This window comes from Schistocerca americana, chromosome 5 (genome assembly GCF_021461395.2).
Source record: "Schistocerca americana isolate TAMUIC-IGC-003095 chromosome 5, iqSchAmer2.1, whole genome shotgun sequence".
NCBI classification, from domain to species: domain Eukaryota; kingdom Metazoa; phylum Arthropoda; class Insecta; order Orthoptera; family Acrididae; genus Schistocerca; species Schistocerca americana.
Genome location: NC_060123.1, coordinates 594,117,887 through 594,131,706, shown reverse-complemented (window position 1 = coordinate 594,131,706; position 13,820 = coordinate 594,117,887).

The following is a 13,820-nucleotide window of genomic DNA, read 5'->3' as shown; positions in this document are numbered from 1 at the left end:
TAATCTTATTATTCACCATTATCTTAAAGCTACAAAAAACAGCATTCTTATATTCATCAAGACAGAAGAAAGCAAGAAGGAAGGAAAGATAACAAGGAGGATTCTACAGGTACTTCATTTGTTTTTTTACAGAAAAACAATGTAATTATTCCCGTGACTCAAACACACAGAGTTCAAGGTTATCATACTTCTCAGTATGATACTTAAATAAAAGACCAAATTTAATTCAGATTATTTCCATAGGTAGTAAGTTTCAGATGCTGATGATCTCTGTGTTTAGCACCAAAAATTAAATCCAGCCATCCATACAAAAAGTTACACTGTACATTCCTTCACCAATCTGACACTTGATTTTTCTTAAAAGCTGTGAGTATATAATTTGACAGGTTCAGGTAGTAAGGATGGTAATATATGAGATGAAATTATATAGTGCTGCTAACTATGCTGACTTACATATCAGAGTGCTGGTTTAATTTCCATACTATCATACCTTGTTATCTTATCAGGCAGTGTAGTCCAAATGAGGGAAGCAATCCATTCGGCATAAGCGAACACTAAGAGTACCTTCCTTAAATATCATACAGATAATGTAGTGAAGTTCAATAAGGAATTAAAGAGCTTTCTATAGGGCATCTTCTTCTACTCTACTGAAGAATATCTTCACAGAAACACTCAAATTTAAAGTTTTACATTAATGTATAATTAGAATTAGCACTGTAAAACAGAAATGTAACTTCCACTTAAATTAAATGTCCATCTTTGAGTTCTTTCCACATCCCAGACTACTCTCCATGAAATATGACTAATGTAGTATAAAAGCAACTTTTCTAGATTTAACAGTGTATTTTTTAAAGCAGTTTGTGTGCTCCTAATACATTAGTCCATAAATAAGTTTGTTAAAAGAAAAGAAAAAATTCCTTGACGTCTATATTTATGTGCTGCTCCATGACTCTCCTGTCAATATCTTTATTCTTGGCTTGTGTGTAACTTCTGTGTTTTTTTCTTACAGTAAATGTGTTTTTTTCGTATCCAGGGTGTAATTACAAAGCTAATAAAATGTTTTCTTGCCTTTAAATAATATTTTTCATCAGGTTATGGGCCCAGTACACGTGTAAAGGCAAACAACACAGTTTAATTAAAACAATATTTGAAATGAGCGTATGTCTGTAAAGAAACATGACTGCTAGCGGCGATTATAAGGTCAGCATTGATAAGCTTGAAGGACCTGACGACTGGGCCAAATGGAAATGGCATATTTCTATGGTGCTACTACGTTCATATGGACTAGAAGATATTATTAACGGTACACGTGAACGTGTAGAGTTGCCGCAAGATGCGACAAGTGAACAAAAAGAAGCGTATGTGGAATGGCACGAGGACGACGCAAAGGCAGCAAGTCTTATAGGAAGTGCGCTAAGTAAACCTGTTGCAAAACTCGTCTTAACGTGCAAGAATGCTAAAGAAATCTGGGACAAATTACGCGCCCGATTTGAACGTAGCAGTACTCAGCGTTTGAATATGTTGATTGAAACATTTTTCCGTGTTAAACGTAATGAATCGGAAGATATTAGTGCACATGTGGCCAAACTGCAAAAGTTATTTGTGGACCTGAACGATGAATTATCAAAACATGAAGAAAATACGCTATCTGAAAGAATCTTAAATGGTCGAATTTTGTCTACACTGGGAAAAGACTACGACAATTTTAAGGATCTCTGGGATACGATACCGACAGAAAAGCAAAGCTTGAATTTATTGATTGAGAAACTCTGTACTATTGAACTGCGTGAACAAGACGTTAATGGAAGAGCAGCTTTTGTCGTTTCTAAAACAAGAAAACGGCAAACAAGTAATCAGCAAGTAAAGATGACGAAGTCACAATTAAAACAGAAGTTTCCGTGTAATAAATGCAAACAATTAGGTCACTGGGCAGCAGAGTGTCCACAGAACACTCGTGACAGCAATAAAAGAAAAGAGAAGAAGCGAGACAGTGAAGACGCTGCATTTACTTCATACGCTATGGGTGTGTGTACCAGTAATCATAGTGACCCAAATAAATGGTATTGCGACAGTGGCGCTACAAATCATATCACTCCCAACAAACAGTATTTTGTTTCGTATAGTGAATTTGATGTTCCTCAAGTAATTTCATTGGGAAAACAAGATGTGAAAATGTGTGCGTACGGTCAAGGAACAGTTTACATCCAAATCCGACGAAACAATAAATGGTACAATGCTAGAATGGACAATGTTTTATACGTCCCTGATGCAAGTGCTAATCTGTTCTCTGTGAGAGCCATTGCCTGCAGAGGCTACAGTACTAATTTTAGATATAATAATGTCTGTGTTCGAAAACAAGTCAGTGGCAATATTGTTACGACAGGTTATGTGAAAAATGGACTTTATGTGTTGAACATGCGTGTTGTTAGAAATGCAAAAATGAATCGTATGAGCTTGATGACTTCATCCGAAACATTGCAAGTGCACCATGAAAGGTTTGGTCATCAGAGTAAACAACATGTGAAGAATATTTTAAAAGGAATGAACATTAATGTGGAAGATGCCAAGAGTGAATTTTGTGACGGCTGTGCGGTTGGAAAGATGCATAGGCTGCCATTCAAAACACGAACAATACGCGCTACCAGTACTGGTGAATTAATCCACGCGGATGTAAATGGACCAATGAGCACGAAATCTTTTGGAGGCAAGCATTATTATGCATGTTTCAAAGACGATTTTAGTAAATTTCGTCGAATTTTCTTTTTAAGACACAAAAGTGAAGTGTGTACTATGCTTAAGCAGTTTTTAAATGAAGCACGAACTAATGGACATGTTGTCAAACAATTTAGATGTGATGGTGGCAAAGAATTTAACAATAAGAATGTCAGTGAACTGCTTGCAGACAGGTTGGATAGAGCTACTGATTCCTCCTCCTTACACTCCTGAACAAAATGGTGTGGCTGAACGGGAAAATAGGACCATTGTTGAAGCTGCCCGGTCAATGCTAAATCCGAGTAAATTACCTAAAGGGTTGTGGGCAGAGGCATGTAACACAGCAGTCTACCTAATAAATCGTACTGGAAAATCTTCAGTTGAAAATAAAACCCCTTATGAACTATGGTTTAATCGACCAGTAGGACGACTTGATCATCTCAGAATTTTTGGTACAGGCTGCTATGTTCACATTAACAAACAATTCCGTTCCAAGTTTGATGATAAGGCAGTTTTTGGACGACTTGTTGGATATGTTAATGACAAAGATGGGCTCAGAGTTTGGATTCCATCTAAAAGAAAAGTGGTGTTGAGTCACGATGTAAAATTTAAGCCAGAAATTGTTTGTGATTTACATAGTGATCATGTTGAATTTGAAGTCCCTCGGGAAGAATTTAATAATCCGAATTCATCTAAAGATGACAAATGTAAATCTCCTAGGCTGTACACTTCTGGAGGAAGCCAAACTCAAGAAAAAATTGGCACTCTCGATTGTAGAGAAAGTCAAGAGTCGAGTGAATCTGAAGAAAATAAAGAATTAAAAGAATTTCTAAAAGCAGAAGCTGCTGAATCTTCTAATGAAGAGAAACAGAAGAATAAAAGACAACGAAGAAAACCAACCTGGATGGAAAGTGGTGAATTTTGTATGGCAACAAAAGTTGATGCACTTGGATACAAAGATCCAAACTGTTTTTCAGAAATATTGCAGTCAAACGAGAAGGAAGAATGGATGCAAGCTATTAGTGAAGAACTTCAATCACTTAAGGAAAACAATACCTGGGTGCTGGTTGACCGTCCGAAGAATGCCAAAGTATTGCAAAACCGCTGGGTTCTACGGCGAAAGGTGGCAGTCAATGGAGGTACTCGCTTTAAAGCCAGATTGGTTGCAAAAGGCTGTATTCAGAAAGCAGAATTGATTATGACGACGCCTTTAGCCCTGTGGCACGTTATGACACCATACGAACTCTGTTGGCTGTAGCTGCTTCAAAGAAAATGCTGCTAGAACAATTCGATGTAACGACAGTTTTTTTGAGTGGAATACTTGAAGATGGAGTATATATGGAACAACCAGAAGGTTTCGAAGATGGTACAGGCCGAGTATGTTTCTTAAAAAAAGGTCTTTATTGGTTGAAGCAAGCGCCACGTTGCTGGAACAAACGTTTTGTTGAGTTCATGAAGAAAGCTGGTTTTTCAAACAGTGATGCAGATCCATGCCTATTTTGTCGTAGACAAAATGGAAATAGCCTTTATGTGGCAATCTACGTTGATGATGGCCTGATTGTCGGCAGTAACAAGAAAGAAATTGCTGTTTTTATGGATGTTTTAAACATGAATTCGAAATAACAACTGGCAGTCTTGACAATTTTCTTGGCATAAAAGTAAAGCAATATGAAGATGGAGCAATAATGATAAGTCAAGAGAAATACACAGAAGAAATTCTGCAAAGATTTCAAATGGCAGAATGCAGTACAATCTCAACTCCTATTGGACGTGAGGACAATAATCAAAACGAAGAAGTTTCGTCATCTGTACCCTACCGTGAAGCAATTGGTTGTCTCATGTACCTTTCAACAGTAACTCGTCCAGACATCACTTTTGCAGTCAATAAAGCTGCTCGAGCTATGGAGAAACCAACCACTGAAGACTGGAATAGAGTAAAGCGCCTTTTCCGGTATTTGAAAGGGACCTTAAATTTTGGAATTGTATATAAGAGAAGAGTTAAAGATTTACGCTGATGCAGATTTCGCAGGTGATAACTGGACAAGGCGCTCAACAACTGGAATTCTTGCAAAGTACTCAGGTGGTGCAGTGTCATGGACAAGTCAGTGCAGAAAGCAGTGGCCACATCCACAACCGAGGCGGAAATAATTGCAGTTAGTGAAGGAGTAAAAGAGTTAGTTTGGTTACGTCGTCTGCTATCAGAATTAGTGGAAATGTCGGGGCAGCCTCCAGTTCTTTACATTGACAATGCTAGTGCATTGAAGTTGGCAAAAAATCCAGAATATCATCGACGTTCTAAACATATAGAGGTCCGACATTTCTATGTTCGTGAAAGATATCTGAACGGTGAGATTTTCTTGGAACACATTGATGGACACAACCAGTTGGCAGATATTTTGACGAAACCTCTTGAATGAGTTCGATTTAATTTTCCATGTTCAGAAATTGGCATGCAAGAGACAAAGCAATAATTTCATGATTTTTTTCTTTTGGAGGAAGTGTTAAAAGAAAAGAAAAAATTCCTTGACGTCTATATTTATGTGCTGCTCCATGACTCTGCTGTCAATATCTTTATTCTTGGCTTGTGTGTAACTTCTGTGTTTTTTTCTTACAGTAAATGTGTTTTTTTTCGTATCCAGGATGTAATTACAAAGCTAATAAAATGTTTTCTTGCCTTTAAATAATATTTTTCATCAAAGTTCAATAATTATATCACTGTGAGTAGCTTAGTTCCAGTTGTAACAGATATGAGCATATTTTGAAAAAGGATTGAGGGAGTTTCTGGCAAATAATACAGAACCAAATTATGAACAACATAAAAATCGTGACTAGTGTGGTGTGAGAGTGGGGGAGGGGGCTAGTGGTGGGGCATTTAAATGTCACCATTTTTACATTTTTCTTGAATAATTCGAAAATCATGGTGTTTATCAAAAATGTTTCCTAGCACAAAATCAAACTACATTACATCACCTACAAAGAAGGTCGTATTCATTTTATTCTCTGGGACTAATAGTTTCTGCTTTGCAAGGGATGGAAAAGTCATAGGGTATTAAAAATAGTCTTTTAATGATATCAAATTAATGTTTCCTTTTAAATTGTGTGTAGTAGAACCACATTAAGGGATATTGAGTTCTGAGGTTTAACAAGTTGCAGGGGTTGGGAGTGGAGAGTAGAAATACAAGGGGAAGTAGTCATCAGATTGTAGCCGTGCGCATCCCTCCTTCACAGATCTGCAAACTGAAGAGCGTACAGATGGTTCCTCACTCTATCTATCCCACTAGATAACAAGAAGCAACTACATGGTCATCACAAAATTATACTGACCATCGTAAGTGCACCTTATGAATCACTAATGATGTAAATCTCTGCATACTTTTCCATGTTGATAGAGGGATAATGGATTCTTGGTTGCCCTGAATGGCAGCTGTAGCACTCTACTGGTTCACCATGAGCACTTCTAGCTTTTCACTTTAGAGGCAGCCTATTCCTTCCTAGTGTTTCCTGTCTATTTCTCTTATGCTAACACACAAATAACTTCATTCAGCTCATAATTACATAGTAATTTTCAGTATATTAAAAAAATAATTATTTGCAGTTATTAAGTGGGCTACTATGTAAAAAAGTTCATCTAGCTGTCAGCTGTTTACTGTACTGAAGAGCCTGCCCCAAGTGGAACATACAATCAATCTGTATTCAACAATGTCAACTTCATTCTGTCCACTATCGCTGACTATTTAAATACTTTTTCACAGGATGACGGTTATCCCAGTCTCAGCTCTCCCAACATCTGAAGAGGCCCAGAGGCTTAATTTACTTCCTCTTCAACAGAAGTAAGTCACTAGCTATTACGAAACTCCAGATATTTCAACATAAGTCAAGTAATGTATTACAACAGATTACTATTCTAGAAATGAATGTGATCAGTCCCATTCAGCCAAACATACACACCTTAGTGAATAGGAGAGATTTACACAATCTACCAGATACTAAAAGGTATTAGATAAATTATATAATGGTAAGACAGAGATTTAGGAACCAGGTTTTAAATTGTAAGACATTTCCAGGGGCAGATGTGGACTCTGACCACAATCTATTGGTTATGAACTGTAGATTAAAACTGAAGAAACTGCAAAAAGGTGGGAATTTAAGGAGATGGGACCTGGATAAACTGACTAAACCAGAGGTTGAATAGAGTTTTAGGGAGAGCATAAGGGAACGATAGACAGGAATGGGGGAAAGAAATACGGTAGAAGAAGAATGGGTAGCTTTGAGGGACGAAGTAGTGAAGGCAGCGGAGGATCCAGTAGGTAAAAAGATGAGGGCTAGTAGAAATCCTTGGGTAACAGAAGAAATATTGAATTTAATTGATGAAAGGAGAAAATATAAAAATGCAATAAATGAAGCAGGCAAAAAGGAATACAAACGTCTCAAAAATGAGATCAACAGGAAGTGCAAAACGGCTAAGCAGGCATGGCTAGAGGACAAATGTAAGGATGTAGAGGCTTATCTCACTAGGGGTAAGATAGATACTGCCTACAGCAAAATTAAAGAGACCTTTGGAGAAAAGAGAACCACTTGTATGAATATCAAGAGCTCAGATGGAAACCCAGTTCTAAGCAAAGAAGGGAAAGTAGAAAGGTAGAAGGAGTATGTAGAGGGTCTATACAAGGGCGATGTACTTGAGGACAATATTATGGAAATGGAAGAGGATGCAGATGAAGATGAAATGGGAGATATGATACTGCGTGAAGAGTTTGACAGAGCACTGAAAAACCCAAGTCGAAACAAGGCCCCGGGAGTAACCAACATCCCATTAGAACTAATGACAGCCTAGGGGAGAGCCAGTCCTGACAAAACTCTACCATCTGGTGAGCAAGATGTATGAGACAGGCGAAATACCCTCAGACTTCTAGAAGAATATAATAATTCCAATCCCAAAGAAAGCAGGTGTTGACAGATGTGAAAATTACCGAACTATCAGTTTAATAAGTCACAGCTGCAAAATACTAACGCGAATTCTTTACAGACGAATGGAAAAACTAGTAGAAGCCGACCTCGGGGAAGATAAGTAAGGACTCCGTTGAAATATTGGAACATGTGAGGCAATACTGACCCTACGACTTATCTTGGAAGTTTGATTAAGGAAAGGCAAACATACATTTCTAGCATTTGTAGACTTAGAAAAAGCTTTTGACAATGTTGACTGGAATACTCTCTTTCAAATTCTAAAGGTGGCAGCTGTAAAATACAGGGTGCGAAAGGCTATTTACAATTTGTACAGAAACCAGATGGCAGTTATAAGAGTCGAGGGGCATGAAAGGGAAACAGTGGTTGGGAAGGGAGTGAGACAGGGTTGTAGCCTCTCTCCAATGTTATTCAATCTGTATATTGAGCAAGCAGTAAAGGAAACAAAAGAAAAATTTCGAGTAGGTATTAAAATCCAGGGAGAAGAAATAAAAACTTTTTGAGGTTCGCCGATGGCATTGTAATTACGTCAGAGACAGCAAAGGACTTGGAAGACAGTTGAATGGAATGGACAGTGTCTTGAAAGGAGGATATAAGATGAACATCAACAAAAGCAAAACGAGGATAATGGAATGTAGTCGAATTAAGTCGGGTGATGCTGAGGGAATTAGATTAGGAAATGAGACACTTAAAGTAGTAAAGGAGTTTTGCTATTTGGGGAGCAAAATAACTGATGGTGGTCAAAGTAGAGAGGATATAAAATGTAAACTGGCAATGGCAAGGAAAGCGTTTCTGAAGAAGAGAAATTTGTTAACATCGAGTATAGATTTAAGTGTCAGGAAGTCGTTTCTGAAAGTATTTGTATGGAGTGTTGCCATGTATGGAAGTGAAACATGGACAATAAATAGTTTGGACAAGAAGAGAGTAGAAGCTTTCGAAATGTGGTGCTGCAGAGGAATGTTGAAGATTAGGTGGGTAGATCACGTAACTAATGAGGAGGTATTGAATAGGATTGGGGAGAAGAGAAGTTTGTGGTACAACTTGACTAGAAGAAGGGATTGGTTGGTAGGACATGTTCTGAGGCATCAAGGGATCACAAATTTAGCATTGTAGGGCAGCGTGGAGGGTAAAAATCGTAGAGGGAGACCAAGAGATGAATACACTAAGCAGATTCAGAAGGATGTAGGTTGCAGTGGGTACTGGGAGATGAAGGAGCTTGCACAGGATAGAATAGCATGGAGAGCTGCATCAAATCAGTCTCAGGACTGAAGACCACAACAACAACAACCAGTAACACAATAAATGGTGAGAGAAGTGCAGTAACTTAGTGGTCATTCATTAATTCACCACCATGTGACTACAAAACAATTGCAGGGGTTTACAATATGCTGTCAATGATAGATAGTAGGACGATACCACATTTATCAACATTAAAAGGTCACGGACAACATCACATGTACAAATTATACAGTAAACTACCGGAAATAACTAGTGATTTATTATACTGAAAATAACTCAGCTACATAAGTAAGAATTCTGTGAAATTATTTCATCTGCTAACATAAGAGTCCTGACCAGGAGTCCGCAGCTCGTGGTCGTGCGGTAGCGTTCTCGCTTCCCACGCCCGGGTTCGATTCCCAGCGGGGTCAGGGATTTTCTCTGCCTCGTGATGACTGGGTGTTGTGTGCTGTCCTTAGGTAAGTTACGTTTAAGTAGTTCTAAGTTCTAGGGGACTGATGACCATAGATATTAAGTCCCATAGAGCTCAGAGCTATTTGAACCAACTGAACAGGAAATGCTGGGGAGCAATAATCTGTCTGCAAACCAAAACGCGAGGAGCACCAGTGGTGAGGGAAATGCTGAAAGAACACTGTGGCTGCTGTATAGGACGAGTCAGAATCAATTCTCTTGTAGCAGTGCAGGAAAGTGTGCAGATATTTAGTGATGGGATGGCGAGGCGCGGCGACTCGAGCGCACCGAGAATTCCTCGAGCCTCTAGTTCTCAAGCAATTCTCGAGAAGCTCAAGAGAAACGGCTCGGCGGCGTGTGCCGCTGCGCGCCAGTTAGCTGCGACAACATACGCCTCGCCGCTGTTGTGTTATGAATTGAATGCCGCCGCTAGACAAACACGCTCGCTGCTCGCAACTAGTATGTCTCAGGTTTCATTCGAGTAAAATTGTTGTTCAAATCAATATGGACACTCGAGAACGAACATCATGGTACTGGCAATACTTTACGGAGGGTGGAGATAACGTTACTTGCATCATTTGTCGTGTAAAAATTTCCGTAATGTATCAAAAAATACAACAGGCATGATTAACCTTAAACTGCGCAATTTATCGAGCAATAAAACAGCGACGTCCGTGGATACAGAGGCTCATTCTTCCAATAGTGCGAGGCAGACAAAATATCCAGGTACGTATGGTACAAAAGGTGAATTCCATGCAAAAGTTCGGGTAGTGTCCGAAGCGGTCCGCCACGCTTAAAAAACATTGATTTTTTTAATCGCACTCCGATAACATACAACATACCCCAAAATCAAACATATACTATCCTAGCTTTTGCACGATACGATACGTAATTGTATTGGACTAGTTGTCGAGCATAACGTATCCCCTTGCAGAAGCACTGATCTAAATATTATGTTTCTCTTCATAGAGGGAAGTAAACGGCAACAACAGCTTGATGAAGCACTAGTGGCCATGATAACAGACAATTTTCAACCGCTTTCAATCGTCGAGGACACTGGTTTTCGACGTTTTGTTGGACGCACAATACTCGATACCAAATCGAAAAAAGTTGCGCATCATGATTGGGGACGAGGACGATTACCATAAACAGAAAGAGGCTGTAAACTTGGCCGTGGAAGACTCTACTGTTTCTTTGACGACCGATATTTGGACCTCACTCAACAGTGAGGCATATATTGCTGTAACTGGTCATTTCATTAACACTAATTGGTGCCTGAAAGCTTTAGCTCTCGAGGCATTCCGTTTCCCGGAAAAGCATACAGCGCTAAATATTAGTGAGGCGTTAGATAACGTGATTTCAAAATGGAACATTGAAAACCAAGTTGAAAGCATCGTAACTGACAACGCCAGTAACATGACGGCAGCAGTACAATTTATTCACAGTGGCAACATAGATATGTGACATGTGGCTTGTTTAGTACACACCATCAGTTAAGTTGTGAAAAGTTCTTTGAACAGCAACAGTGAGCTCTGCAAAATCCGGGAAAAGGCCAGAAAAATTGTTAGCTATTTTAAAACAAGTTGCAACGCTAATGAAAAACTCCATGAGATCCAGGATCTAATGAAAAAACCTGTTCATAAACTGAGTCAGGAAACCGATACCCAATGGAATAGTACGTTTTATGTGCTACAACATCTAGTGGAGCAAAAGGAATGCATTGCAGCCTGATCATCATCTTTGTATTCAGGTGTAGAGAACCTCACATCTGACAAGTGGCGAATTTTGAGCGAATGTTTATGTGTGCTGGAGCCATTTGAAGTGGTAACAAGTGAACTCTCAACTGAAAACTATACCTCTTTCGAAATCTATTCCAATAATCAGACAGCTAATCCTAACCGTATGCAATGGGAAGTGGGCTACCATGACAGCGCAAGAGCTACAGCAACATCTGCACAACTCACTAATATCCCGGCTAGGATTAATAGAAACAAACAAAGTACATGCCGTTGCCACAGTTGTCAACCCAAGATTCAGAACGTTACCATTTACGAATCCCATTCATTAAAAACATGCCGTTGTAAGCCTAATTGTAGAGTGCACAAACGTGGTAGAGACCGTACGATCTACTCATTCGGCTGCTAACGACACTAGCCACGAGTACCATTTCGTACAAAACGCCAGTAGTTCCTTATGGGCTTCTTTCGATGAAGAGAGTTCCAATTAAAATCTAATGAAAAGCGGTTGTGATAGCATAGACCTGGAGGTACAACGATGTTTGGAATAACCGTACCTACAACGCACGGATAATACTTTACACTACTGAAAAAAAAAATGAAAACAGTTACCCAGGTCTAGCTGTCGTGGCAAAAAAATATCTTGCAATACTTGCAGCTTCTGTTCCCAGTGAAAGAATATTTTCGAAAACAGGACTACTTATAAACAAACAAAGAAGCAGACTAAAAGGCCAATTGATTATTAAAATCATATTTCTAAACAAAAATCGACGGCAGTGCAGCGATGGGATGTAAAAATGCCTTCTACATCTACATCCATACTCCGCAAGCTGAACAACTTTTGTTTCCTTTCTTTCTTCAGTAAGTAAACGCATGTATGCAGTTTCTGTATATAAATGGCTATAGCACTTCTCTTTTACTTTTAAGCATGCATGCAGAATGTACAAAGTAATTTATTTTGTAAGAATAAAGCTTCTGTTTCATGCGAATTCTGTGCGTTGTTTTAAACAACAATTCTATGATTTTTGTCTTGTGAGACACATACTAATACTTCAGTACACATTAATAACGGTAGTACAGTTGATGTCAATCATAGAATTTCAAAGTTTTCCGTGCACGTACGTATGACGAGTACGACCGCTGCGACTCAGTGCTTCGTGTACTGAAGGTTTGCGCAATTTCTCAGCGGACGCAGCACTTTCAACTTCTCGAGCGCACTCGAGAAATTGCCTTCGCGTCGCGCGTTTCTCGAGCGCAATCATAGCCCATCCCTACAGATATTTATGTAGCTTCTGCCCATGTGCCTTTCATGGAATAGTATTATTACTGAGCCTGCATAGCACGTAGTGTCAATGCACTTTGTAGAAAATAACCCCCGCTCTGGACCTGTCCATAGTGCGGCACAAGTGATTCATAAGAATTGCTGCGGAGTGTCGGTATAACTTTGTGAAACACTTTGTAGTTGCTTCTTGTGACGAAGTGGGATAGATAGTGGAGAACCACCTACTCACTCTTCAGTTTGCAGATCTACGAAGGAGGGAAATGCACGACCACTATCTGATGACTATCTTCACTCGCGTTTCTACCCTCCACTCCCAACCTCTTCACCCTGTAACAAGCCGAGAACACAACTGATCCCTTAATACGACTCTACTGGATGTTATATACAAATTTAATGTTAATTTTATACCATTAAAACACTATTTTTAAAACCTGCGGGTTTTCCATCTCCTGCAACATGGAAACTGTTAGTCATAGAGAAAAACTGAATAGTACATTCTTTCTAGGAAATGAAATGTAGTTTAATTTTTTACTGAGAGACATTTTATCTAGAAGCCACGGTTTTCGAGTTATTCGAGGAAAACATAAATAAGTGACATTCAAAAGCCCACAACCTTTCCTGATATTTTGTACGCAAAGCCTTCGAATTCTCTCGTCTCTATGTGTTTCACGGTACTGTAATGATTTTCTTCAGGTTTCCTTCTGTTCTCTCCGTGGTTCTGACACGTCAAAAGATTTCATTCTAACATCAACATTTCATAAGTACCAATGCTTTGACATACTTCAACTTTGACGCATTTCAGTTTGTTAAGCCATGTATTGCCTTGTAGATAGCCGGTAATTAAAATGCGTGTGTTTTTCCCCGGTACGTTTCCTCTTGCGATATTAAACTGCTAAGAGATCAATTTTGTTTTGATAAATTGGGAAATATATAATTTCACGTTACTAAAAAGTCACTGTATAGTTATTTCTAAAATAATTAGTGGTTTCTGTATACCGTAACATCTGTGCGCGACACTTAGTTTGGCGCTGTGGCATTTATTCTGTTTGCGATGTTCACTTTGTTTCCGTCAGGCCACCACTGGCTATTCATATACGAGCTGGTCACGTATTGTCAGTATAAATTTCATGGCGGGTGTGTGTTTTGTTTGACCGAAGACGACACACTCCAGCCATTTTGTAGGTAAGATAGTAACTACGATATACATTGATATTTTGTTGTCCTATTCGCCAGACTTAATTTTCAGGTTAGCCATTTCTTGCCTTGAGCAGCACTTTATAAACTGGCAGTGCCGTAAGCGAGCAATCAACATTTGGGGCTCTATGCTAAACAATAATAATAACGATGATAATAATAACAAATGCTATGGTTTAAGGATATCCCAGAAAAAAACTAAGGATCTCGGCCTTGCAACACACTGAGTCTGTTCCCATAGA